Source organism: Tupaia chinensis, unplaced genomic scaffold (genome assembly GCF_000334495.1).
Source record: "Tupaia chinensis unplaced genomic scaffold, TupChi_1.0 Scaffold144138_1, whole genome shotgun sequence".
In the NCBI taxonomy this organism is placed as follows: domain Eukaryota; kingdom Metazoa; phylum Chordata; class Mammalia; order Scandentia; family Tupaiidae; genus Tupaia; species Tupaia belangeri.
In genome coordinates, this window is record NW_006203993.1 from 39,974 (window position 1) to 62,918 (window position 22,945).

The 22,945-nt window shown below is 41.9% G+C and overlaps 1 protein-coding gene across 5 annotated transcripts in view; it reads left to right on the forward strand.

Annotated features, from left to right (window-relative positions):
• The window catches only part of NCOA2 (nuclear receptor coactivator 2), a 214,212-nt gene that overhangs the window by 35,534 nt on the left and 155,733 nt on the right, over positions 1-22,945 (forward strand). Inside the window, exon 2 of one of the 5 annotated variants that reach the window (XM_006165993.3) lies at positions 22,186-22,291. The exons of the other annotated variants lie outside the window; for them this stretch is intronic. The gene's annotated coding sequence lies outside the window, so the exon portion shown is untranslated. The remainder of the gene's footprint in view (positions 1-22,185; positions 22,292-22,945) is intronic. 5 annotated transcript variants of the gene reach the window in all.

The window sequence follows — 22,945 nt, forward strand, 5'->3', positions numbered from 1 at the left end:
CAAATTCTGTGCCTGTTGTCTTTCTTTCTCTTTCTCCCTCTCTCTCTCTCTCTCTCTCTCTCTCTCTCTCTCTCTCTCTCTGTCAAATTGAAGAATAACAATAAATAAACAAAATTAAAGAAAAGAATGGTATTGTTGTCTTTAGAAACAAAAAGAAGACTGTATATCACTATGATTCTAGGCAGCCCTAAGTGGTAAAAATGGCCCCAACTAGTAAGCTGCAGCTGGCGAGGAGAGTACCCAGAAGGTAAATAAATAAATACCTGTTGAGGGCACCTTAGCTTTGGGCCTTCCTGAGTGCAGCAACGCTTCCATGTGAGCATTTCCTCTGTGGAGACCTCGGAAATGTACTTATGGACTTACTAAAAGAGATACCGGCCTTCATGGAACAGAAGACGAAGCGCACAGCGCCTGCACCCGCCCAGTGTGGACCTTGCCTTCCTGCACCTGAGCTCTAATGAGTTCTGCTTGCATCGACGCATGGTCTGGTGGAAGAGCTTCCTCAGCCAAGCAGTGCCTGGTTGCTTCCCTGCCGGCAGGCCGTGGTCCCTGGGAGTTTGGAGCTAGGAGTTGCCCATGGTGGCTTTGAGAGTCTGAATGTTTAGTTGTAACTAAGCACACCCCCCTCCCTTGGCAGGTGTGGAAGCTATGTTAAATCATTCACTTCTGATGTGTATTACACACCAAAGAAGTGCTTTTCATTTTCTTGTGAGGAATATTAAAACAAAACTTCCACATTCTGGTTATGTAATCCTTCAGAATTCTTAATAAATAATGGGGTCCCTTTAGGGACAGGGGAGTACCCTAGTTGGTGGCGGTATTGTTCAACAGCATGAGTTTAAGTTGTCCAGATGAAGAGGCTGATGAGGCACCTGTAATGCTCTGGCCATATGCTGCTCATTAGTTATCGCCTCTGGTTTTTAGCAGTGATGGACGTAGGGCCGAGGAGCTCAGCCGATGGCTGACTGGCCCCTGCTGGAATACCATATACGTCTTGGGCACTGGTCAGATCACTCCTCTAAATTATTAGCTGAGCTTGTCAGTGTGAGTTTTCTTTTTCATGGGATTGTGTTTCTCCAATATAAATGTGACTCGATTGGAAGATAGTTTTAGATACGTGAAAAACTGTGCATACATTTTAGTAAGATAGGTATTTTGAGATGAAGGAATGTATACTACGCCCTGTATCATTTAAAAATGTAGACATAAATATATTTCGATAGTTGGAAAGTTGTTCAATTTGACTCTGTAAAGGCATCTACGTGCCCCTTCATGTTACAGGTTTTCACACACACCCTTTTTTGCGCGAGCGAGAGCAAGCATGGGAGAGGGAGAGTGCAGTATTTTCACACAGCTTGCCACGTCGTTATCTGTTCTTCCCACCTCAGCACCTCTGCTGCACAGGAGGCCCAAGTTTGGTTCTTGTGCCCACCTGAACATGCCGGGTACAGTTAGGCAAGTGTGTACACCTGTCACCCTAGCTTATTGGAGGCTTGGTAGCAGGATTGTGACGTGCTGAGACCCGATCAAAAATACTCCCTCTGCTTCTCTCTTTCACCACCTCTCTCTCTCTCTCTCTCTCTCATAAAGGCACGGGACAAGTCTGGAGGATGGACAGTGGCACAGTGTTAACGTGATGCCCCATGAGGCTGACCCCCATGACTGGAACGTCCCAGCTTTGTTTCAGGCATCATCCTTGAGTATACTGAGCACACTGGTGCCCATGATCTCAGGTTGGGTGAGACTGGAAGGGGATCATGGAGTCAAGATCCTGTCGGGGTCACTGTCTGTCTCTCGCTTATTCCTACTCTCATTCCTTGCTTATGGAAGAGCTAGTAAGAAACTTTTTAAAAGAAAAGGGAGGGAGGGGCTAACCTTTAGCTAATCCTTGGTGGACTTGTGTAGTTGGTAGCCCTAATTCAACAGTAAGAACCGGACGCTCGATTATCAGAACAAAAGGAAAATGCTTAAACCAGCAGCTGAAATGACAGGCCTGCCTGAAACAGTGCTACAGATCATGAGAGGCAGAGAGAAGGATCGGATCGCATGCACAGAGGGTTCTGCTCGCTCACCGCTTCACTCTCCTAGAGACCAAGGCTGAAATCACAGCAGCCTTCTCAGGCCTCCTTTCCACACTTACCACTACCTGCTTTTAGCCTGCTAGCACTGACGTCCACTGGTGCCTCGTCCCCTCTTCCTCCCTAAGCTGGTGCGATCTATTTCAGTGCTGCACGCTCAGCTACGGAGAGCCCACACTGTGCCTGGCAGTGCGGCGCCCAGCCGTGCTAGCCCGGCTGTGGTAACCATCTCCAGCAGCCCTAGCTGTGTTTCCGCTCAGGCCGGGGTTCAAGGAACGGCAACAGCAGTAACCTGGTTTTCTTTCCCATGTCAGGAACCAATAATCACTACTTTGCTAGTACTCTCTCCTCTGTGTAAATGTCCTTTAACATGTATAGGCTTTAAAATACATGTGGTTACTCCTGTAGGGCCAGAGACTAGGACATACTCGTCATCCTGTGTGTGTATTCAATCAGTAAAGATACATGAAAGTTAGTGCAGAACATATCGTAGTGATTAGAGACCTGCATCAGACACAGTTTGAATCCCAGCTCTGACACTTACTATAAAATAGAGGTTCATATAAATGTCTGCTTCAGAGGATTGTTATTAAATGAAGTATGTATAAAGTGAACCCTGGGCTCAGCACTTACTAAGCACTCACTCAATAAATATTAGCTGTTTTAAAATGACTTTCATTTGATGCTTTGATGGTTAGAAGGTATTAAAAGTATGAAGTGCTTGCTAATTTCTTTTACCATAATTATTTCTTATCAGCTATAGTTCTGCAGTTTCTAAAATTTAACTTTTATTATACATGTTTTGCCTGAGTGAAGACTCGGGCTTCTCTGCCAGAGGGTTTGCCATCACAGGCACTATTTGTCACGTCCTGACCCTATTCTCTCCCCTGGGGCATCTATATGCTTTTGTCATGGCTTCATTTTTTTCTGTAAAAGCTTATTGTCTGTAAACAAGGACAAGGTTCACTTTCAGGATGCACCTTTTATGTAACATGCTGTTTCATCTTTCTCACCGCCTGTCTTAGGGACCCAGGTGGTATGGCATTTCCCAGTGAAACGTCTGACTTGTTCACTGGTTCGCTTTTCAGTCATTACAGTGAATCTGCCCTTTTCTTAGTAAGCTCTTTTTAAATATTTCCGGTTGTTCATTATTTTTGAGCTGGAAACTTGATTTACAGGGCTGGTTTTTTTTGTTTTGTTTTGTTTTGTTTTTGAGAGGTTTTTGCTATAGGGTGCGTGTGCTTGCCAGACAGACAGAGAGATAGAAAGTGAGAAATCACCCCCCAGGGGGGATAGCCACGCCGCAATCCCTTCTCCTCCATTCTCCTCTCGGGATCTTGGGCACGCACGCACACGCGCCTGGTGTGAGTTTAAGCCACCGGGTCCAGGACTCAAACCTTAGTCAACTACGTGGGAGTCCAGCTACATAGCCATTACCTAACTGTTGTTCCGACAGGGCTGTTTTTTAAAGAATAGATTTCCTATCAAAATAAATGTTATGCTTATATTTTTAAGGAAGACAAGTGGGCAGCCTTTAATACCTTAAAAGCAGGGGAGTGGGTCTTAGTGGACGAAGCCACAGCCTTTCAGTTAGCTGTCCGCCTGTGTCTGATGCTGACACCGGACATGGAACAGCGAGCTGTTGATTAATTTATTGCAGTGCTTAGAACAGACACTTAAGTTTGCACCTCGCTCTGCACCGATTATAGATAGGCCTTCATTTTAATTAAGCCGTGTTCTGTTGATTTAGATTTAAAACTCATTTAGAAGTATCAGGTCCAAGAAGGAATAGATTTCTAGTAGATGTTAAGAAATTCCCACTGTCTGTACACACATTCAAGTGTCGACCGTGTGTAAGCTACTGAATTACTGACCTTCCTCTGATTTGTATAAGATAAATGTCTTAAGGAGGGCATAGCTCTAACCTTTTTTTGGGGGAGAGGTGTTAAAGAAAAGGATGAGTTAGAGGAGTAGTCTTTTGTCAGATTTTCTTCACACTTTAAATTTGACTCATTCCGCTGACTAATAAGCCTTGTGTTTAACACCAAATCAGGGACCTGGTGCAGCGGGTTTCTTTTTTAACCCAGTCATTTTCATTTCTATTTACATGTGGCATTGGTATTCCCAGTTACAAGCTTTATTTATTTAGTTTTTTAATGTATGGGAGATTTAATCCCTTAGTAACAAACATAGAAGTTTGTAATTAAAGTTAGTATAAAGATTAAAGGTTTTACCTAGTGCTTCTTACTTTTATTTAATCATTGCTTTGATCTGTATTTTTAGACTGTGAAGTTTAGGGATCAAAGTCAAAGAATCTAAATTCTATTCCTAGTTTCATATATTCAAATTGTAGTAACATTTAATGCACGTAGTTGCTACCAAATGTTTCTTTATCTCAAATTTTATAAATAATAATAATTTCAAGTATTTTCCAAACCGTTAAAATGGAGCCTTTGAAAAATTCTCGGAAATAAGATATTGTTGAAATAGAGCAAGATTGCTATGACTGCCATTACATTTACGTTTCTAGCCTGTACTGGGGCATCATCCTAAGTCCCGCCATGCTGTGGAGTCCGGAGGCAAGACACCCTCAGGCCCAGGCGTCAGAGAGCCGACTGTGCCATGCCTGGTCCCGTCATGTTCATAGCACACGGGCTGAGACAGTACCTGGAGACGGTGACAGCCGTACTATAACCAGGGGGAGTCGGCTGTCCCTTTTGTGTCCTTACTTCCTGGTTCCATTGCCAAGCACATCGTTATAGAGTGGCCAGGACGTGCCGTCAGAGAAGTCTGGGCCTTGAGAAAGGCGGAGAAATCCCACTGTTCGGAGGACTTAGAGAGGTCTTCCCGAGGGGTTAGCTGTTGATAATGAACTTTAAGAGGATGAGTAAGATTAAATAGAGGGTAGGAGGAGAGAAATGGAAGGGATGGGAAGTTGGAGCAATGAAAAGTCTGCCTGAAAGTACCAGGCCAAGTCCAAGAAGAACAGTGCATACTCCAGCCTGGCCAGGGCCCTGACCAAACAGCCAAGCGAGTATTTGGGGAACAAAGCTGGAACACTTAGTAGGTTTCAAAGCCCCTGAATGCCAGGTGCGTATTTCATTTCTGAGAGTAAGAATAAGAGAAAAGGAAAGAAATGTCATGTGTTGAGTCCTTCCTATGTGTTAAGAACTATGATAGATGATTAATCAGATTTACTCCTCAAATCAGTCCTCTGATCAGTCCCATCCCCATGGTAATTGTGAAGGAGCGCTGGCAACGATATGTGGTGCTGGCTTGGGGACGAATTGAGTAAAGGGGAGGCCTAACACTCGGAGAAGTTATTGGTGCTGGGCTGTGGGGATTTACTGAAGAGAAAGAAGTGCTGATAATTGCAGAGGGATTGGAAAGTTGATTTGATCAAAGAAACTGCAAACGTGGAAATCTCAAGATCGTGGAAATTAACTGGGTTTGAAGCTTGGGAGAGAAAGGGAGTAAAAGAAAATTTGCTGGTGACTGATGAATTGTGAAGTAGGAGGTACAAGAGGAGGAGCTCATGGTCCTGAGAAAGGTGTAGAGTTGGACTTTGTACACATCCAGGAGAGATGTCTGTGAGAGGCTGGAAGTTGGACATGAGCTGAGGTGCTATCTGAAAGCTAAGAGGGGAAATTGGGTCTCATTTACATAATGGGCATTCAGATTGCACTAGCAGGTCCTCTCGAGTGACTTGATAGTGAGAAGAAAAAACAAGATGTCATTCAAGAAATGCCTGGTTCTTTTCTTAATTTTTTTTATTTGAGGGGCAAGAAGAAAAAACAAGATGTCATTCAAGAAATGCCTGGTTCTTTTTTTAAATTTTTTTATTTGAGGGGCAAGGGTATGGAGGAGAGAGGCATGGTGGCAGGGCGAAGTAGACCCACCACAGGTCGGGGAGGTAGAAGAGAAGGAAGATAATGCAGTGGTATTGAAGCCAAAGCACAGTGCTGAGAAAAGTGTTCTGGTAGCGGCCAGAATATACCAGGCAAGGGGGGATTGTGGTTCGGTGGTGTACCCGTGACTCTGTAGCATACTTGGAAAGGTAACGGGGGCAGTTTTGGCCGTGACCGGAAGCATACCACTTGGCTAAATGTCTGGAAAAGAGCAAGAGGACCCCTGGCTGCCCTGCCTGACATGTCCACGCCTGCTGTCTTTTCTGCTTGTCACTGTCACACATGCTATGTCTTTTACCTTTTTTCCCCTTAGTTTTCCTATAGTGGACTCACTAGAGAGAGACGGAAACAGAAAGTGAGGATCATCCCCAGGAGGGATGGCCATGCCGCAGTCCCTTCTCAGCCAGTCTCCTCTTGGGATTTTTGCACATATACACATGCCCCCAGTGTGTTTTTAAGCCACTGGGTCTGAGACTCAACTGCACAGTTGACCATGTGGGGTCCCACGCCTTAACTTCCGTGCCATCTGCTGGTTCATCCTTTACTTTACTTATCTTGCTTGTTCCCACCTCCCACCCCCCTCTAAATTGTTAGGTAAGGAGGACAAAGATTCTTTTTTTTTTTTTTTGGAGAGATTTTCGCTATAGGGCGCGTGCGCTCTCCAGACAGACAGAGAGAGACAGAGAGACAGAAAGTGAGAAATCATCCCCCGCCCCCAGGGGATGGCCATGCCTCAATCCCATCTCCTCCATTCTCCTCTCGTGATCTTGGGCACACACGCACACGCGCCCGGTGTGAGTTTTAAGCCACCAGGTCTGGGTACAGAAATGAGAAAGGTTCACTTGGGTCCCCGTTCTGCTCAAGATCCACTCACTCATGATGGCAAGTGGCTTAGAGCTTGCCTCTGAACATTTGTTTTGTCACTTGCAATGCTGCCTCCATTTTCCTGCCCCCCATTCTTCTGGCTGGTCTCTAGGAAAGGTGGGAATGTAGTCTGAGCAGAAACCTGGGGGGAAGCAGCCACATGGGCAGGACAGGGCTGAAACTTTACTCATGTGTAAAACAGCCTCAGAGAAAAAAGTTGCCGTCAAGTCGGTAGATTTGGCCTCCACTGAGGTAGCAGGTTTCTGTTGTCAAATCTGTTGTGTGTTGTGACATCTTCTTTCCATTTGCAGAGGTTCTGCTGGGTTTTGCTCAGTGGGAGTCACGGCCACCTAAATCTCTCACTCGCGCCCTGGTGCTGGGGTGGCAGCAGGCTTCAGCTCTGGTGCCAGTTCCTAGTGATTATAGTGACTGCCTGGAGTGCGGTGTTGAAGAGAATCGAGAGGCCACATACAGGCTCAGAAGTCATTAATTGGCAATGTTGGCTGTGCCAGGGCAGGCAGGAACTGCAACACATGAGCTGCGTGTTTCCTGAGCTTGGATTCCATAACAGGGCTTAAGAGAGTCTCTCTGTCTCGGGGAGAAGTATACTTACCTTGATTTTTTTTTTAAAGAGGTTTTTGGTATATTGCACATGCGCTCTCCAGAAAGTAAGAGACAGAGACAGAAAGCGAGAAACCACCCCCCCGGGGAGGGGGGCCATGCTGCAGTCTCTTCTCCTCCATTCTCCTCTCAGGATCTTGCACGCCATGTCCAGGACTTGAACTGCAGTTAACTACATGGGAGTCCAGCGACATAGCCATTATACCAACCACTGTTCCCCTTACCTAGATTATTCTTAATTGTCTCATTTCTGAAATAAACAAATTATTCTCTATGCTTTTTATAAGTTTTTCTTTTATAGTGGACATATTGTTCTGTTTCGAAAGTTTGTCAGAAACTCTTCTGAAGTTCTAGGATATTTCCATTCCTAGAACTACTTATAAATTAACATGTGTCACCTGGAACCTTAGTAGGCTCGTGCGGGTGACTGTAACAGACTTGGAGGCCATCTTTGTGATTGAACAGAGAGGACATCTTATTGTGTGTGAGCCTCTTTGACTTCTCTGCTCCTGGGTCAGAGGTGATCCTCAGTCTAGCTGCTGAGCTCTAAAGGCATTTCTTGTATTTTGCTTTGTTTTCTTTTTGGAAACCAATGTTAGTTTAAGCCCATTTTGAGAGTTTGTTGGGAGGTTCTAACTTGGGAACCTCCAACCTACAATACTCATGTACCTTGACTGAAGAACGTTCTCAATCTGGGGAGGTAGTCCTCTTCTGCCAAGTGCACAGCTTCAGAGAGCACACAAACGGAGAGTGTGAGCGGGGGGGAGGGGGTGGGGGGCACCTGTCTAGCCAGCCAGATCAACCAGATCAACCCTAGTGATCAGGGGTTTCAGCTAGGTCAGCCTCACATTCATGTCTTCCCTATTTTGTCAGCTGGCAAAGGATACTCTTTCACTGAGGCAGTAATGCAAATGTTGGAAATATAAGAAAAGCTTTGAATAAGAACCTTTTTTGGTATTTTCTAACTATGCAATGTATATATTAGATTTTTAGAAAATCATGATAAAATACACAGGACAAAAAATTTAGTGGGTCTCTGGTTTTAAGTCTGTTCACATTTTTTTTTTTTTGAGAGGTTTTCACTATAGGGCGCGTGCGCTCGCCAGATAGAGAGAGACATAGAGACAACGCGAGAAATCACCCCCCAGGGGGGATGGTCACGCCACAATCCCTTCTCCTCCATTCTCCTCTCGGGATCTTGGGCACGCACGCACACGCGCCCGGCGTGAGTTTTAAGCCACCAGGTCTGGGACGCGAACCATGGTCGACTACATCGGAGTCCAGCGACATAGCCATTATGCTAACTGCTGGTTCCCAAGTCTCTTCACATTATTATGTAACTGTCACCATATCTATCTCTAGAACTTTCTCATCTTCTCTAATTGCAACTCTACCCATTAAACACCAACTCCCCATTCCTCCTCCTTGACCCAGTCCCTGGCAACCTTCATTCAAATTTCCATTTCTAATGAATTTGACTATTCTAGGTACCTCATGGTAAGAGGAGTCATACAACTGTCTTTTCGTGTCTGGCTTATTTCCCTTGACATAGTGTCTTCTAGCTTCATTCAAGAAGATGTATAATATGTCAAAATTTCATTTCCTCTTACTGCTGAATTCTATTCCATTGTATGTATATACCACATTTTGTTTATCCATTTATCAATAGTTGAGCTGCTTGTACTTTGGGGTTGTTACGAATAATGCTGCCGTGAAGGTACATGTGTGTACTTAGATCTTTGTAAGACCCCACTAACAATTCTTCTGGGTACAAACACAGATGTAAAATCATTGGATCAGTTTATTGAGAAATTGTCATACCAGTTGCCACAGTGTCACACCGTTTTACGTGCTACTAACAATTCACAAGGTTCCAATTTCTCTACATTTCCACCAACCTTTGTTATTTTCTAGTTTTTTGGCTATGAGGTGATAACTTATTAGTGTTTTGATTTGTACTTCCATATTTTCTAGTGAATTTGGTTTCATTTTTGGAAAAATGTCTATTCAAGTCCCTTGAACATTTTTAAATGAAGTTTCTTTGTTGTAGGAGTTCTATTTAATCTATTCTGGAAATCAACTCCGTATTGAACACACAATTTTCAAATATTTTCCCTCATTTCATGAGTTACCTTTTCACTTGGTAATTTCCTCTGGTGCACAAAAGTAAAAAAAAAAATATTTTGGGTTGGGGAGAGATTTTTGCTATAGGGCATGTGTACTCGCCCCGGAGAGAGAGAAATTGAGAAATCACTCCCTGAAGGGATGGCCACACTGCAATCCCTTCTCCATTCTCCACTTTGGGTTTTGGGTACACACACACATGTGCGCATACATAGGCCTTTCATGAGTTTCAGGCTGCCAGGTCCCAGACGCAAACCACAGTTGGCCATGGGGGGTCCAGTGCCTTAACCACTGCACCACTAGTCGGCCCCAAAGTTTTCCAGTTTGATGGAGTCCGACTTTCTTTTGCTGCCTGTGCTTTTGGTATCATATTTTAGAAACAGTTACCAAATCTAATATGATAAACATTCTGTTTTCTTGTTAGCTCTTAGTTTCGTTTGTGTTAATTTTTATATATGTAAGGTAAAGATTCACTTTATTTGTTTGTTTGTTTGTGTAATGAATGTCCAGCTTTCCCGGTATTAGTTGTTGAAAAGACTGTCCTTTCTCCATTGAATGATCTTAGCACTCTTGTCAAAAACCATTTGACCATTTATGCAAGGTTAGTTTCTGGGCTGTGTTTGACTTTTCAAGGTTAGGTATATAGTTTTATCATTTTTCACTGATAATTCACTACCGCTTCCTAACTGTTGGCTTCTAACTCCAGTATCATTTCCGATACATTTAAACTATGGCATTTATGATCTTCTTTCATAAATTTTGCCTGGTTTTCCATTTGCCTTCTCCTTCATTATGAGTCTCCGTGGAAGGCAGAAATTTCTGTTCTGGTGTCTTAGTGCCTTATATACCATTGGTACTGAATAAATGTTTATTGAATAAAGTTAATTAATTTAGAGCTGAATAGGAAAAAATAGAGTGACAACAGGCTAGGTTTCAAAAATATTTTTCTTGGGATCTGCAGATGGTAGCTGGTCTCTCACATGTTATGGTGTTGGATTCCCACATGGCTACTGCAGTTCGAGTCCCGGGCCTGGTGACTTAAAACGCTCACCAGGTGCATGTGTATGTGTGTGTGTGTGTATGTGTGCCCAAATTTCTGAGAGGAAAATGGAGAAGAAGGGATTGTGGTGTGGCCATCCCCCACTGAACAGTGATTCTTGCTTTTTTTCTCTCTGTCTCTCTGGCATGTCGGGACCAGCTCAGCATGAACACGTTTTTCTGAGTGGGGAAGACTGTGGATTAGAAATAGATGCAATAACAAAACACACAAAGACATACACATATAGAAAAGCAAGGATTGGGTGGACACAGCTTCTCAGATGGAGAAGTTGCGACTAAGCATACAGGCCCTATAGCAAAAAGTCTCTCTTAAAATTTTTTCTCATTATTATAAACTAATACTGTACCTTATAGACTTGAAAGATTTCTTTTTTTCTACTAATGATAAGTATTTGCTGTATTTGCCCATATGTTCTATCCCATCCTGTTCTTAATTTAAAAATATGTTTGTGTGTATAATCTGAGAAGAATGCAATTTTTTCTCATCTCATGATTTGGAGGTCAAAGATCCAAGGTCTGCTGCTGGCAAAGATCTCCTTGCTGGTGAGTGACATGGCTGAGGGCAGAAGTGAGCACGTCTATCTCAGTCTTAGTCCCTTATAAATTCACCAGGCTCCAGTCATGCGAGTCCTGACCAAGTGACTTTAATCCTAATGTTTCAGACACCTCATCTTTCATCACCATGGATGGGTTAAGTTTCCACCTTGTTAATCCCATCACAAACGAAATTTCAATGCATAAATTTTGGGAGGACACTCAAAGCGTAGCAACGTACTTGTTACTGTGATAGAAATTATTACTACCTTCTTCTTAAACAAGATAAATGATATTTCAAATATTTGTTTTTATTTTTATTATTATTTTTTAATTTGACAAGGCAGAGAAAGAGAAAGTGAGAAAGCAAACCACTACATCTGGGACTTGAACCACGGTCAGACATGTGGTAGTCCAGCGCCCCAAATACCATGCCACCTGCTGGCCCTCAGGATAAAAAATCTTAACCATGTTTTGATTGAGAGGAAGGAGAGAATAGAGTGAGTAGAAGAAAATTAAGAGAAGTTGAAGTATATCAACCCTATTCAAAAGCATTTAACAAGTGGCACTAGGAGTTGAGTCAGAGTTGACTCAGTGCTAAGAAGCAGGGATATGCTGTGAAGGATACAGTCTTGTAGATAAAGAGAAAACACATGTTCCTCACACCTTTTGTCACAAGTGCCTCTTGTGCCTGTGGAAATTTGGAATAGATGAATAATTAATGATTTGCCTCAATATAGTAACTCCAGAAAGACTAGCTTTTTGTCTAACTTTGATGATTCAATTTGTATGGGCAAATTTGTGAATAAATAAAAACTTTTAGGTAGTTTTTCATGAAACAGCAATAAAGGACGTGCAAGACTAGTATTGATGACTGCAGTATTCCTTTACATGTGATAAAAATAGTGAGCCAAGTTCTTCAGTCTTTGATGGTGAAAATGCTAGTTTCTTTAGTCTTTCTTTGGGAATAGTTAAGACATGGGAGAGCCATAGCATAACTGGTCAGAAGAGTCAATCTGGTTAACCTAGGAGAGTTAAGGATAGCCAGAAGGTTATGAGAAGGCCACTAGCCATCAGGGTCAGATAATGTATTATAGATAGCTCTTCTGTTTTATCCTTGAAATCTCAACCCTATCAAGTCTCTGCATTTCTGTACTCTTGGAAGATTTCTCCTTAATTTGGAATTGCTTCTAAAGCCTGGTTCTTCTAAGTTTACTTGGAGCCATTGGGGTTATCCAAGCTGGGAATTCAAAATGGCATACTGTAAAAGTCATAGAACTGAATGACCCTAGCTTTTTTTTTTTTTTTTTTTTTTTTGGTAGCCCCAAGATTTTACTATTCTACTTGGTCTTCAGATCTTCAGAGACTTATTAGGGAATAATTCCAATCTCAGAGGGCTGGATCAATCAGTGAACCAAAGCCTTGTGGTATATAATCATTTCTCTGAGCCCTTGGCATTTTTGGAAGCCCAAGATATGTAAGGAATAAATCCTGATTGGCTGCTAGAATTCTTAAAAATTCTGGCTAATAGGTCACTATAAATTTCAGTTACATGGGGCTAGATGGTGACACAGTTTAAAGTGTGATGCTCTAGGAGACTAACCCAGAAAGGTTAGTCTGGAAAGGTTCTGGGTTCTTATTTAGAGACCTCCTTGGGTGCATAAGGCACACACATGGCCCCCATGATCTGAGACTGGTTTGGCATGGATTGCAGCATTGAGACCTGTTGAAGGTCTTGTCTATCTCTCTCCTCCACTAATGGAAGAAAGAAGTAGACAAAGCTTTTCTTAAAATTCAGTTTTAGGGCTGGTTTTGTGATATAGCATAACATGCTGCTGAAGAGAAGCCAAATCCATATGGAAGATTATGGGTTCAGGTCCCTGGTTGACCTATATATGCTGCCAGTGTGCCTATGATCCTGGCTGGCAGAGGGGGTTGGCCAGGGTCCTAGCATGAGACCCTAAGGAATCTTGTTTTTCTCTGTACTTTGTCTGTCTCTCAAGAAAGAATTAAACTTTAAAAAAAAAAAAAGTAAGACAGGTTTTTGCTATAGAGTGCATGCACATGCCAGAGAGAGAGAAGAAGAAGCAAGAAATCACCTCCCAGGGGGGATGGCCATGCTGCAATCCTGTCTCTTCCATTCTCCTGCTGGGACTTTGGACATGAAGGCACATGTACCTAGCATGAGTTTCAGGTCTCCAGGTCCCGGGCTCTAACTGTGATCAGCCATGTGGGAGTCCAGTGCCTTAACCACTACACCACTTGCTGGCCCCCATATGAAGTTTTAACCTCCTGGTATTCCAGGGTCTTCAGAGAGAATGAAGGCGCCCTTTAAAGGTGACTGACTTTAGAGCAGTTTACATATGCACTAACTGGGAAGAATTTAACTCAGTAGTTTGAAGCCCGTGAAGTCCTTGGATGAAGTACAGATGCTGAGATGGAAATGTAGTCTGCTATTTGGACATTATTTCATTTTCTGAAGTGGTAACTTGGCAGACTGGTATTTAGAAGTGATTGCACTCTATAGTCCTTTCCTCAGCTCTCCTTTGTGTGGGTATAATCTGCCACAGTAGTATCTCAGACATTTATGCTCAGCTGTTTGCCTAAGCCTGTTATTGGAAATAACCCAATGAAATCGCACTCACAGCTAGCTTAGCACAGTTGGGCCTTCTCTGAGGCTCATTTTCCGACATATCCAAGAGTGAAATCACTAGTTAATGTTTGGATGATGTTAACAAGCAGGATATTCACTGATAGGTCTATCCTGTATCCCTGGCTCACCTCTCAAGGAAGGAGGTCAGAGGCCCAAGTGGCAGAATTCTGCCTAGACCTTAGTGGAAACAGCAAACTCAAATGGCTGCTATTACTTTTTATGTGATGTTAACTATTTATGAACTTTAATCTTCATTGCATTACAAAATCTATTTAATAAACAATCAACCATTCTGTGATTTTTTTTTTTTTTTTTTTTTTTTTTTTGTGCCAGAAAGGCACATGTGTGTAAGAATGAGAAAACGCCTCCCCCACAATGGGGCCACAATTTGTTTTTCTCCAGTTATCCATCCATTCAGAAACTGGCATATGCTGGCGTGTTCTTTCAAGCCGCCAGTGCTAGAACCCAAACTTTAGTCAGCCATGTGGGATCTGGCTTCCTTAGTGCAGTACTGAGCCATTGTGATACAGGGCAAGCCCTCCATGAAATTGTATCAAGTTTTAAATATTCGATATTTGGTCATAATATAGGATCAGCATGCTAATAGGTTTATGCATTAATATTGTAAATGACTAAAAGCTTGTCTATACTTTGCACTTAATTTGACAAGCATCTTTGAGGTTTATTTCATTTTTTAGTCATATGAACAAACTTGTCAAAGTATAGAAAGAAATCTTGGCAGATTACAGATTTGCCACCTTTTTGTAAGATAGATTCTATATGTGTATGTTTGTTTATAGAAACTTAGTATAGGGAACCAGCAGTTAGCGTAATGGCTGTGTCGCTGGACTCTCACGTAGTCGACCGTGGTTCGTGTCCCGGACCCGGTGGCTTAAAACTCACGCCGGGCACATGTGCGTGCGTGCCCAAGATCCCGAGAGGAGAATGGAGGAGAAGAGATTGCGGCGTGACCATCCCCCCTGGGGGGTGATTTCTCGCTTTCTGTCTCTATGTCTCTCTCTGTCTGTCTGGCGAGCGCACGCGCCCTATAGTGAAAAACCTCTCTCAAAAAAAAAAAAAAAGAAACTTAGTATAATAAACTCCCACATACCCTCCATCCAGCTTGAGAAGTTATTGATATTTTGCTATACTTTTAAATGGTGAAAACAACATTATTAAAATTTGGAAATTAGAATGAAGATGGTCTCACTTACCCTAACCCAGCTCTCCGTGTTTTATGTATTCGCTCCCATTCTTCCCTTTCAGATACTATTTCTTTCTCTTCCTAAAAAAAAAAAAAAAAAAAAAAACCTTTTTGGGGCCCCAAGTTCATATGCTGCTTGACTCCCATGTAGTTGACCATGGTTCAAGTCCCGGACTTGGTGGCTTAAACTCATGCCGGACGCGTGTGCGTGCGTGCCCAAGATCCAGAGAGGAGAATGGAGGAGAAGAGATTGCTGCATGGCCATCCCCTCTGGGGGGTGATTTCTCGCTTTCTGTCTCTCTGTCTCAGTCTTTCTGGCGAGCACATGCGCCCTGTGGCAAAATGACTTAAAGCTTACAGCAGCTCTCATCATTTGATGTCTTACTATGCCAGGCAGTGGGCTGGTTGCTTTATATGCAGTTCACAGAATCTTCACATCAACAATGTGGTATAGGCATCTCCCCACTGAGTGCTCCCCACACACACACACACACATACACACCTTTACAGGATGATGAGCCTAAGACACAACAAGGTGAAGTAAGTTGTCAGATGTTACATATCTAGTCTGGAGTCAAACTAAAGTCCAAACAAAGGTCGTGCTCTTTCCTCGGTATTAAGTGGCCTCTTCAATCACCCTTTTAAGAAAGAAATGTCAGTACATGAATTTTGACCATATGATATATAGAAGCAGCACTAAGACAGATGCTGCTGAGGATGCAGAGAGTAAAGGTCTGATCTCTGCCCTTGAAGTTTGTGCTCTCATGCTGAGGAAATTTACCCCTCTAGTAACCAGGAGAGAACACTGGTTAAATCAGACCTTCCTGATAATCTCCCTATCTTAAAGCTTATACTGCAAAGTAATCATCAGGGCAGAAATCTGGCATGGGCGTCCTAGGGCTTGTGCACGGTGTGTATGCTGGGGGTGGAGAACCTTGCCGAACTGCCTTAAAGAGTTCTATTTACCACACGCTCCCTATTGGAAATAAGTTGAGTGTCCATCAACAGGAGAATGGATCAGCTGCAGTATGATGGCATACCTTAATGGTAGAAAGAAACAGATAATTAAACACAATAACGTGGACCAGTCTCAAAGCCTTATGCTGAAAGAAGGCCGACAAAGGGATACTTACTGGATGATTTAAAGTTCTAGAAAAAGTAAGACTAATCTGTGGTCATAGAAAATTAGAATATAGTGGTTGTTGGCAGAGATGAGGGGACTGTGCCCCAGATCTAGCCAGAGACAGAACTCCTCAGTGATGAAAGTGTTCTCCATCTTGACAGGCGGGTGGATTATGTAGGTATTTTTGTTTGTCTCAGCTCTTGAACTTTTTTCTTAAGATCTGTATATTGTGCCAAATGTAGATTGTACCCCAGCTTAAAATGAAAACAGTCGTCTGTTGAATCCTTGTTTGACCTCTCACCAGACTTCTGGGTTGAGAAATGAACCACAGTTGTATATAATCACCATCAGAAAATGTTAAAGCTAGGAGCAACTTTATAAATGGTCTAGTTTAACCCCCTTATAAACACTACTCCCTTGGTGGAGAAAAAGTTCAAAACTGCTCATGATAAAATCTGCCACCGCCACCTTCTGCACTCAGAGGAGACTTAGTCTTCCTGTTTCGTGCATGCCAGCAGAGAACACGACAGAGGGACAGATTCCCTAACAGCGATGCAGCTACAAGTGTAAGCACAGACTCTGGATCAAGACACTTTACTCAGATGTGTTTGGCAGGAGACATTTTCTAAGTGTGATTGATCTGATTGGGGAAGGCACAGATTTATTTATTTATTTTTTTGTTATAGGGCGCGTGCGCTCACCAGACAGAGAGAGACATAGAGACAGAAAGCGAGAAATCACCCCCCAGGGGGGATGGCCAACGCTGCAATCCCTTCTCCTCCATTTTCCTCTCGGGATCCTGAGCATGCACGCACACATGCCCGGCGTGAGTTTTAAGCCACCGGGTCCGGGACTCAAACCTCGGTCGACTACATGGTAGTCCAGCGACATAGCCATTACACTAACTGCTGTTCCCAGGGAAGGCACAGATTTTGCTGCTGCCGGTGATCTGGCGGAGAACTCCTTCGTGACAGGGCATGGTAGTTAGTAAAGGACACCCATTGTTCGTGCGGAATGCTTGTGACCTCACCCTTCCTCTGTGGACATGATCTACAACATCACCAAGGGTTTCATGACCTCATAAACAGAAAAAGGACACATATGGGTGATCAGATTTCACAAACTGCCCTCTACAGGTTTTCCTTAGAAAGTTTTCTTTTCATATCCACTGGTCATTGCATTAATTTCACATGATGTCCCGGCAGATTAATAACATAACTACGTTTTATTATATTTTCATTTTCTATGATAGAAAGTGAGTGTATGTGCAGGACAGGGAGAGAAAGGAGGGGAGGTGCCCTCTGCAGGGTCTCCCCATGCCACAGTCTCCTTCTTCCGACTTCCCAGCCCTCAGGATCTCGAAAGCCCGCACCTGTCGTATTTTAGACCACCCCATTGAGGATCCGAATCTGTCTACAACTGTGTGACTTCCAGCAACACTGAGGCTGTGCCTAAAATCAAAACTGTTAAAGGATCTTTAACAATATTTAGTTATTTTGAAAGTTTCAAATTTTACTTTAAAAAATTATTATATTGCTATGTTGTCATGTGCTGGCATTTAAAATTTTTATGTTTATTTCCTTCGCTTCTGAAACAGTTTCGGTTGAGTTTCTCGGCGCAGGTCCTTATTGGCACTCCCTCTCAGGCTCGTCGTTTCAGGCTCTGTTAGTCGTTCGGGTGTCTTCCAGAGTGCTGTGGTTCACTTAGTGACTTAAAGGGAACTAGTAAACACCTAATCCATCCTGCCCAAATTATTTATATTTAAGTGGTTAATGCAATAAATTGAAGTTTTTAGAATTAAAATCATCAAATCCTTCGAACTGAGAAGTTTGTTTTTGTATAGATAACTTTTATATAATGATGATCTCTTCTGTTTCATTGCATAATTCTTGTTTTGTATTAAAACTATAACTTTGGCTTGATTTCCTTATGAATAATGCAGTTTATTTATAATGATGTTGTGAGATAAAACTCCGATCTCGTGTTAAAATAATTTTTTTAAGAAGATCTCCACACAAAAGGACAAATACTGGATGATGAGTCCATTTACATGAGGTCTCTGTAAAGTAGTCACATTCATAGAAACAGAAGATGAATGGGGATTGCCAGGGGCTGGGGGAGGAGGGAAGAGGAGGTTGTTTAGTGGGTATCGAGTTTACGTTTTGCAAGATAAAAAACTTCGGGAGATCCACTGCACAACAGCGTGAAAATGTTCACACTCCTGGAATGGACCGTGCAGTTAAGAATAGTTAAGATGACAAGTTTTATCTTACATGTATTTCACCACGATGAAAGTACGAAATTTGAACAGTATCTCCTGGATTTTCTGTTTTCAAGATGGGGAAACCGGTTACAGCCAAGCAGTGTCGCGTGTAGTTGCATCTGTGGACCTCAGAGGAACATTTGGTTCCTTCTGAAGTCTCGCGTGCCAGCGTTCTTGCCGTGCCGTGTTGTGTGTCAGCCTGGTTTTCTTCTGGGGCAGCTCCTGACCCCTTCTCTTTCCCCACGTCTGACTTTCCAGCACTCTTACTTTAAATTTCTCCAAACTGTGTGTTTGCCGGATTAAAAACCATGTTTACCTTGAAATGAGCCATAACTGAAGATGAACAAGGCACGTCCTGCAATCTGCTCTTTGTCTAGTGCTTCTACCTGTTACTTGAGACATTTAAAACCATGGCGTGTCAAGCCCTTTGCTGGTGTTTTCCAATGCTTGCTTTGAAAGTTGATGTGTATCATAAATAGATCAAGTTGACCCAATTCAAAGCAACTTTTGGCTATTATTATTTATGATTGCCTTGGTCCCAGGAGTATTTTTCTACTTAGAACAATTTATGAGTTATTTAAAAAGCATCTAGTCTTAAGAATGCCAAGAGTATGTTTTAGTGTTAAAAAGTGTGCTTACATGTGTTTTACTGATAGAAGGAATTAATTCCTAGTATATAGATAGTTGTAGTGTCTCCAAAGTGTTCATTATGCAGGATATGTTTCGTTTATGTCACTGGGGGCAAAGCTCAAGAGAGGACAAGAGATTAGCTATTTCCTTCTAACTGCCCCACTTTGTATTTGCATTCACAGGGAAGCTCAGGGCCAGCGTGCTGCACCCTAGTGAAAGGAAGGCCGTGCATCAGAACGTTTGTTTTGAGTAGTTATTTTTAGCAGCCAATCTAGAAATTGTATTTTCATTTTAGAGTATTTCTTTTTATTTATTTTGAGCATTCTAAGTTGAGTAAATCATTTTAGATATGCATACATGAGTGCGTGTGTGAAAGTGAGATTGAGGCTGTGTGCATGTGAGAGAGAGAGAGAAGACAAGAAAAAGACATCCCTGTAATAGCAGGAGGGGGTAGAGGCTTACTCAGTCTATTATCATAAAGCTCTGCTAATGTAGCTTCTGAGTCATGTGACTGCAGAAAAGGCTATTATCTCAATGAAAAGAAAACCGGTTTTTAGAGCAAGCAGTGGAATAGAAGCAGGAAGAATTTTCGAGTGTTCCACCATGCTGGATTGTCAAAGGGGGATCTGTGTGATCAGCAGCTGAAAAAGGATTTGTGTGCCTAGTTTGTCAGCTGTGGTTAGAAAGGAGTGATAGAGGAGATAAGCGGCAGGGCGCTCAGCGTGTGCTTGGGTTTACATCGACAGCACGTTCGCTTGGGTTAATAGAGGAGATTGATCTCTGAGGCAATAAACGTTTTGCTAATTGTGGGGGGGCCGCTTTCTTTTGAAGAGTGATATATGGTATTTGCATTTACATCCCTGGTGAAGAGGAGAAGCTGCTGTGCTCTGGCTAGAACTGCAGAGGCTGTGGACAATCACAAGGTGTGTTCAGAAGTGCTCTGACTTAATATTTGGTAATGTTCTCGGAATTCTGTGTGCCCGTGGATTGGATGTGCGTGCTTGCGAAGGGAGGACTGATCCTGACAGCCAGGCAGTGATAATATTCTCAGGAACAAGTAGATACAGTGTGACCCAAATTGATTCCATGGTCTGTCTTTTGTGTTTATTTAGTGTTTAAAGATTACTTGCAATTTCTTTATGTGGCCAAATACAATCTCAGGTTGGTTTTTAGGAACTATCTTGATAAGCATTCTCTAAAATTCAAGAGAAGAATCTTAATCTTGAAAATGCAAATCTTAGTTATTAGAGAAAAAATAAAAGCTTTCTATCTCTGGGCTTATTCTTTTTCATTATCCTTTTTGAATTCTAAGCTTAAACGGGAGCTTCACAGTAAATTTGGAATGTTTTCGTTTTGATTAGGTGATTACAAAAAAAGCTTGCTCTTTTTTCTGGCATGGCCTCAGTTGGATCATTTTTTGGTGATGTATAGAACCTAACTTTCTCTGGCCGATCCTTACGCAGAGCGCTAAATAGCATGCAGTTCATCTTCAGGCTGCACTTGCCCACTTCTGCTTATGCTAATGCTGTTAATTCTCTGAGCACTGTGTACCTTCCTCTTCACCTTGGAAGGTGCAGTGCTTAAAAATCTGAGCTTGGTGAAAGATACCCGTAAGCTCCATCTGAACATGGGTAACCGTTTCCTCATGTGTAACTGAAGAGTGAATTTGCTAGTGGTGTTCAGTTGAGCTTCTGGAGCAGATATGTCCTAGTTGGGGTGAATGCTTCCAAATCACATACAATTTTTAAACTAAATTATATTGTATGGAGTTCCTCTGTGAAATTAATATCAGAGGAGGTAAGAAATCTTGTCAGGCAGTTCATACGGTTTATAGACAATTTAACAAAGAATTCTTGCTATCTTTTCTAAGAAAAGATGATGAAAAAGAACTCAAAAATACTTCTTAATTATGCTAAGTGCGGAAGATCTTCCTTACAATATCTACAAACCAAATCTTGGGACAATTTTTATAAATCAATAGGCTATAAGTTTTATAAATCATTAGACTTTAAGACTCCTTTACATGCTCCAAAGTAGTCTAAGACAGACTACACCAGTTTCGGCCCCGAAAAACATTATTATCACATACTAAATATTTTGAATAATAAAAATTTTAAAGTCAGATTGTCATGGGCTTTCCTTGTTTTTGTTGATAATCGCTTTTGTTGTTGTTGTTGTTGTCCTATCTAAATTCTTCCAATGGTCTGAGGCTTTTGTAATAATTGAGGAGTTTTTAACTGAGCACCTGCTATTGCTACAAGACACTCTGAAACATTAATGGAAAACAAAGGCAAATAAGCTACTTAATTCAACAAAACATTTTATAACTAGCATCGGAACCCAGCCTCAGTAAATGTAATTATCCTGTATCTTAAGGAACTTCGTATGGCTGAGAGAATTTTGTATGAAACTTACCTGGCTTTTCAGAGAGTCCTTTCCTAAGGACTTTGTGAATGAATGACTTTTTCTCGTGAACAGGTTTGGATGGTAGCTGTAAACAGCCTACATCTGTGCTGGTTCTGATTTTCTTGTATCATAACAGAAATATATTTATTTACAACACGAGAGTGATTAAGGCTCCTGATAGTGTTGCTTTTCTCCTGGTTCATCAAATACTGGCCCTTTTCAATGGTGAGGTATTTTTTGAAGGGATTACTATACTGTGTGTTCTAAAAATGCCTTTACTTTTGGAGAATGGGGACGAGGAGGCACCCCAGAATTCTTAGAGTGAAAAGACACAAGTTTTGATGTCAGGGCAGTGTCTAAACAAGCCAGATGACTAGCTTGCAAATCCTGCTACACTTGAGAATTCCAACCACAATAATTAACCACAAATATTATAATCGGGTCTGATCTTGTCAGGCTGAGGGGGTTTGTTTTTTGGAGCAAGTTATAATCTGGAGAAGAGATAGGGTAAAGAAAAGATGAAATTCAAGGAGATCTCTTCAGAGTTGTAAAACCTGGAGAAATATGTTCATAGGACCTTACTACTTTTTGAGAACGTAAAAGTTTGGGAAGGTTTAGGCAGAATTAAACATTAGACACAGGTTAATTCACTGGAAACTAAAGGATATAAAATTCATGAAGTGAGAACGTCTGTGCAACAGCCAACCAATTTTTCCAGGGTTGGTCTTACAGGAGGAACTTGGAAAACGATCACTCGGACATGCTAAGAAAGCTCTAGAATCCTCTGGTTGGCCATTTCTCTCACAGGTGCTTGACAGTAAGAGGTAAGACTTGCGTTTTGGATGCCTATTTTAGTTGCAGCATGGACATTGTTTTCACCAAAAATGGAGTCAGCCTGAAGGCTTAAGGCTTATAATAATTAATATAGCATAACCTGCACGTACATTGCTTTATTTTAAAGATAATCATTATTACTGTTTATTTTGTAAGAAACACCAAATACTATAATGTTGACATTGAATTAATTATTTCTTCTTTAAATACCAGACAAGTTGAGGAAATATGTTGAGGCAGAACCTAGATGCTGGTTTCATCAATTTAGCTGTCAAGTCAGATTATAATAGTACATTAATTGACTAGAATAGAAGGCCATAAAAGCATACCATTAGGCTTCTATTTAAAATACATGTTTTGGTTCTCTAAGTCCTTAGACTCTAGTCAAAAGGAACGGTAAATATGATAGTGAAACTTTCTCAGTTAATATAAAGAACTTTTTTTTTGTATTTGTGTATTAATTAGCTTTCCAAGGTGGACTTTCTTGTTTTAAATGTGAGAATATACATTTCTACAAGTTCTTTTTACAAAAGCTTATTAAAGGTAAATTGGGGGGGGTTGGTCTGTTTGTTTTACTTTCGCTTTCCCCCATGTTTGCATGAGGAAATGATGTTAACCAGTGAGACTGGTTGCTCTGTCACACT